The sequence below is a fragment of the Oncorhynchus tshawytscha genome, linkage group LG33, assembly GCF_018296145.1.
Source record: "Oncorhynchus tshawytscha isolate Ot180627B linkage group LG33, Otsh_v2.0, whole genome shotgun sequence".
Taxonomy (NCBI): Eukaryota; Metazoa; Chordata; class Actinopteri; order Salmoniformes; family Salmonidae; genus Oncorhynchus; species Oncorhynchus tshawytscha.
The window spans coordinates 5,724,340-5,730,344 of record NC_056461.1 but is presented as its reverse complement, the minus strand read 5'-3'; positions in this window follow the sequence as shown (position 1 = coordinate 5,730,344).

Here is a 6,005-nt window from a genome sequence, read left to right as displayed (position 1 = left end):
GTTTGAGCCAATCAGTTGTGTTGTGACAAGGTAGGGGTGGTATACAGAAGATAACCCTATTTGGCAAAAGTCCAAATTATGGCAAGAACAGCTCAAATAAGAAAAGCCAATTGGAACTCCATCATTACTTTAAGACGTGAAGGTCAGTCAATCCGTAACATTTCAAGAACTTTTAAAGTTACTTCAAGTACAGTCGCAAAAACCGTCAAGCTCTATGATGAAACTGGCTCTCATGAGAACCGCCACAGGAAAGAGAGACCCAGAATTACCTCTGCTGCAGAGGATAAGTTCATTAGAGTTAACTACACCTCAGATTTCAGCCCAAATAAATGCTTCACAGAGTTCAAGTAACAGACAAACCTCAACATGAATTGTTCAGAGGAGACTGTGTGAATCAGGTCTTCATGGCCGAATTGCTGCAAAGAAACCACTACTAAAGGATACCAATAAGAAGAAGAATCTTGCTTGCGCCAAGAAACATGTGCAATGGACAGTAGACCAATGGAAATCTGTCCTTTGGTTTGATAAATCCAAATTTGACATAATTGGTTCCAAGAAGAAAAGTGATGGAGTGCTACATCAGATGACCTGGCCTCCACAATCACCTGACCTCAACCCAATTGAGATAGTTTGGGATGAGTTGGACCGCAGAGTGAAGGAAAAGCAGCCAACAAGTGCTCAGCATATGTGGGAACTCCTTCTAGACTGTTGGAAAAACATTCCAGGTGAAGCTGATTGAGAGAATGCCAAGAGTGAGCAAAGCTGTCATCAAGACAAAGGGTAGCTACTAATCTAAAATATATTTTGATTTGTTTAACACTTTTTTGGTTACTACATGATTCTATAATATGTGTTATTTCATAGTACAATGTAGAAAATAGTAAAAATAAAGAAAAACCCTTGAATGACTAGGTGTGGCCAAACCTTTTTTTGACTGGTACTGTATGTTTATGAGATATTTCTGGTAAAAATGTTAAAAAAAACAACATGTTTTCACTTTGTGTTTATGGGGTATTGTGTGTAGATGGGTTAGAAAAAAAATCTATTGAATCCATTTTGAATTCAGACTGTAACACAACAAAATGTGGAATGAGTCAAGGGGTATGAATACTTTCTGAAAGCAATGTATGTATTTATTTATCCAGGGAAGTCATATTGAGATTTTTCAAATGGGCCCTGGCCAAGAAAAGCACCAAATTGTGTGTTACACAGAATTAGAAATAGCACTAGTCATGATTAAAAAAAAGGTCTTGCGCCAGCAATGTTTCTACTGTGATTAAAATCCTCAATTGTAATAAAATGGTCAAGAGTTACAGGATGATGAGACAGCATTGCTAAAAGCACTCTTGGCTAAAAAGGGTCTATAATTGCCACTTTCATCATGATTTTCCCCAAAATTGTTTGTGATACAAATGTTAACTTTTTCAAACATCCTTCCTCCTAATTAAGTTTATATGTGAGATTTGACAAAACAATCTAAGATACCCCCCCCAAAAATCCCCTCCTAGGTCGTGAAATTTCCCTCTTGCCAAACTTAGACCTTGACCTTTAGCTTGCCTCACCTCACACAAATTATTTGAACATCCTATTCTATTGCACGCCACATACTTTTTCTTGTTATTTCATACTTAAAGATTCCAAACAGATATTGCAGGCAGGAATGGGTGAGGCCTAAAACCTCTAAACTAGAGTATGGCTATGCGCAACACTGTTCAATCTACACACACATTGTACAAAACAACACTCGCAGTGGCACGTCCCCATGTAAAAATTTTAAAAAGTGTTAAAAGCAAGTGTGCTGAACCCCAAGTTAGCTGTCTGCAGATTGTTATCACTTCTAGAGATGAAGAGCGGAGTTTCACAGAGATATGATCTTTAGCGCTGTCAGTGAGAAGTAGGTCAGTGTTCCGAGACAGGCTCGGGGAAGTGCAGATAGTATGCTAATTTTCACAGTGATAATAAGCATTAAAACAAAAAGCTGAAGATTACAGTGAAGGACTACAATAAGACACACATTCAGTGAACCACATTTACAATTAAGGCTGGATTTGGAAATCAGTAACTATACCACCTATACTATATCACCTTCTCACCTTCATAGGTTTGTGCTTGTACTCCATCCTCTCTTAATATCTGCTGCTCTTCATCCTGGAGGTGCAGCTCTGCCTCCTCTCCATGCTGCCATACCTTGCTACACAACCATTAATAACCACCAGATTTATGTAGTCCTAGAAGAAAGAATTTTCTGTGCAAATTTCCACCACAATGCATGGTTGAAGTTCCACACGTGTACCTCACGTGTTATGATTTACACTCTATGAGCTTGCTTGTGGTGGTGTTAGGTGTTGTTGAGTGTTATGTTGAATGGTCCTGTTGTTCTACATGGTTTTACTGTACCTCTTTAGTGAGGGAGATCTGGCTTACCTTCTGGGACTCCTAGAGTGATCCCTGCTTTTCCTTCCGTGTCCCCTGAAAATAATTCACACCAACAGATCATGTAAATAACTGGGTGATTTTGTCAATATATAGAGCTCTCAGACAAGCCTCCTGATGTTGTCAATATATAGAGCTCTCAGACAAGCCTCCTGATGTTGTCAATATTTAGAGCTCTCAGACAAGCCTCCTTGTCCAACTGTGTACACAATTTCAGTCCCCATTTTATATAGTGTTTTAGCGGAACAACTTAGCTGGCATATTTTTATTCCATCAGTCTTGCCACACCCCATTTAAGATCTGTGTATAACTATAAATCAATTAGCAAGGAATCAGCTATATAGGGTTGGGCGATATTACGATAGCATCGTCTATCGACGATAATTGGCAGCTATCATCGATGGTGACGACATTGTGATGTGACAGACGATGGTTTAGCCTATTTTAACTTGACTGGTGGCACTCAGTGAAGAACTGAGTCTCGCAGCACACAAGTGACATTCCGAGTAATTTGGCTATTCCTATTTTCTATAGCCAGTACCGATTTTAGCATGTAAATCTTGGTAGGGCAAACTCACCCCCAAATGTTTGGGGATGCACGCCAGCAAAGCCACTACACAACACTAAGCAATACATTAATTGCACTATAACAGTGACAGGTGGTGCTCACAAACTGTTAAGGCCTACATAAAGCTGTCCCAACAGCAGAGTCCCATCAGCAGTCCCAGAACCTTACCACTGCTACACCTAGCTATCAGCGGAGCCTTGTCTGGCAGCGAAACAGTTCATTCAGCCTCATTTACTGCCTTTAAAAAAAACACAGCTGATATGGCTGACTTGCTTAAACAAATGTGGTTTCAACGGACAATTGAAATGTACAAACTATGGCATAAGGGGACATCGAGCGGAAAAGAGACAATTCGTAATTTCGATTAAGACAATGAGTGAGTTAGGACGGACGTAGTCAAAGTAACTATTTGTTCAGCACTTTTTAAATGTACAGCGACATAACATGGGCTATTCTTACAGTATTCTCCCTGTACACCAAGTCAGAACAGTAGGATAAATAAAGGGGGCATATAAGCTGACAATTAAAGCTCTTACAAAATTCGATGACTACACTTCTCTAAAACAGGCTATAAGCTACATGTGCACTACCAAGTCAGAACAGTAGACTAAATTATGAGGGGAAAATTGAACAAATTATTAGGGTGAGGCACATGGGCTACTAACGGTTTACTACACAACATACACTTAGTATTACTTTCTTAGCTCCAGGATACATATCTCCCTGGCATATTGCATAATTTATGCAGCAGCATACAATACATTTTTGGACTCACCTTGTTGTGCTGTGTTCACTTGAACAGGAAGGTTGTGCAGCGGTCATCAAACTCTGGCATTCTCTGGATTTATGGTGCTTTCAAGACAACTGGGAACTCTGAAAAAACCCTATTGAATGTTTATCCTTTTAAGCTTGGATAAGATAACCTTAAACCCAGACTTGGACCACACACCCACTCCACTGTAAAGCAGGCTAGTGATTATAATTTATCTTCATATGACAAGATTTGAAAAGGATTTGCCAGTAGATTGTCGACTTGATTCATGATGATGACTGCTGGCTTGCTAGCTAAGATTTTGAAAGTACTTGTATTTATTAGGGATCCCCATTAGCTGCTGCCAAGACAGCAGCTACTCTTCCTGGGGTCCAAACATACCAAAGCACCCACATTCCATATAAAACAAAAGATAAAACAGTGAACTATGTTTGTACTGAATGAGCTAGCTGATGTGTATAGTGTTGAGTCATCCGCATACATAGACAGACTGGCCTTACTCAAAGCCAGTGGCATGTCGTTAGATTGCAAAATGCAAGGGGCCTAAACAGCTACCCTGGTGAATTCCTGATTCTACCTGGATTATGTTGGAGAGGCTTTCATTAAAGAACACTCTCTGTCTTCTGTTAGACAAGTAACTTTATCCACATTATATCAGGGGGTGTAAAGCCATAACAACTAAGTTTCTCCAGCAGTAGACTATGATCAATAAGGTCAAAATCTGCACTGGGCCTCCGAGTGGCGCAGTGGACTAAGACACTGCACCGCAGTGCTAGCTGTGCCACTAGAGATCCTGGTTCGAGTCCAGGATCTGTTGTTGCCGGCTGCAGCCGGATGACCCACAATTCACCCTGTGTTGTCCGGGTTAGGGGAGGGTTTGGCTGGCAGAGATGTTCTTGTCCCATCGCGCTCTAGTGACTCTTGTGGCAGGCCGGGCGCAATGCTTGCTGACACGATTGCCAGGTGAACAGTGTTTCCTCCGACACATTGGTGTGGCTGGCTTCCAGGTTAAATGGGCATTGTGTCAAGAAGCAGTGCGGCTTGGCTGGGTTGTTTCTCGGAGGACGCATGGCTCTCGACCTTCGCCTCTCCCAAGTACGTACGGGAGAGGCAGCGATGGGACAACACTAACTACCAATTGGGGAGAAAAAGTAGTCAAAAGTAAAATTTTATATACAGTATTAGTCAAACTTTTAGAACACCTGCTCATTCAAAGGTTTTCTTTATTTTACTATTTTCTCCATTGTAGAATAATAGTGAAGACATCAAAACTATGAAATAACACATATGGGATCATGTGGTAATATATTTGAAATTCTTAAAAATGGCCACCCGTTGCCTTGATGACAGCAGTAAGTTCACATTTCCTGCCGTCCAAAATGCTAATTATACCTTGACATTCAGCGGGTGTCTTTTTTTGTTGTACGGGATCTCCTATGTGGGCATTTCTTTTGTATGTTTTATCGTAGACATGTAATTTCACTGTAAAATGGAATGACCTTTTAATGTGTTATGACCGCAACCACTCATGCTTTCATCTGATTGTCAAACAAATAACTTCATAAAGTAGGTTACCTGCACATGTTCATATATTCCCCCAAAAATCCACCATGCGAACTACGCATTGTGCACCCACCATTTGAATGGTTTATTTGACCTTCAATTAATGAAGCGAGTCATTTAAGAACAAATTCTTATTTACAATGACGGCCGAACCCGAACGATGCTGGGCCAATTGTGCGCCGCCCTATGGGACTCCCAATCACGGCTGGATGTGATACAGCCTGGATTCGAACCAGGGACTGCAGTGACGCCTCTTGCACTGAGATGCAGTGGAAAGGAACATCTACTACAAACACCATAAGTATAATGACATTCAGCCTACAAAGTGGCTTGTATTCATGCCAAGATTAGCCAGGCTCCGTTCCGTGTTTTATAATTTTCCTTCAAATTTGCAAGAGGCGGAATCTATTTCACCAGAGAAAGCATCCAAGTGAGTTTAGTATCTGTAGCCCATGTCTCTGATGTTTGGCCAAAAAGAACACGACGGTATCAGATACATACACATTCTAAAACAGAGGGAGGGGCGCAGTTTCGCTCGCTCGGATGCTTTCTCCGGTGAGATTGAGGAGTCTTGGTCAAAATTAGGGGGAGGGTCAATTCAGATTTCAGGGAGGGTTACGTTCTGTGGGTGTCACAGAGTAGGCTGATACCTATGGGTCTTGAGTCCAT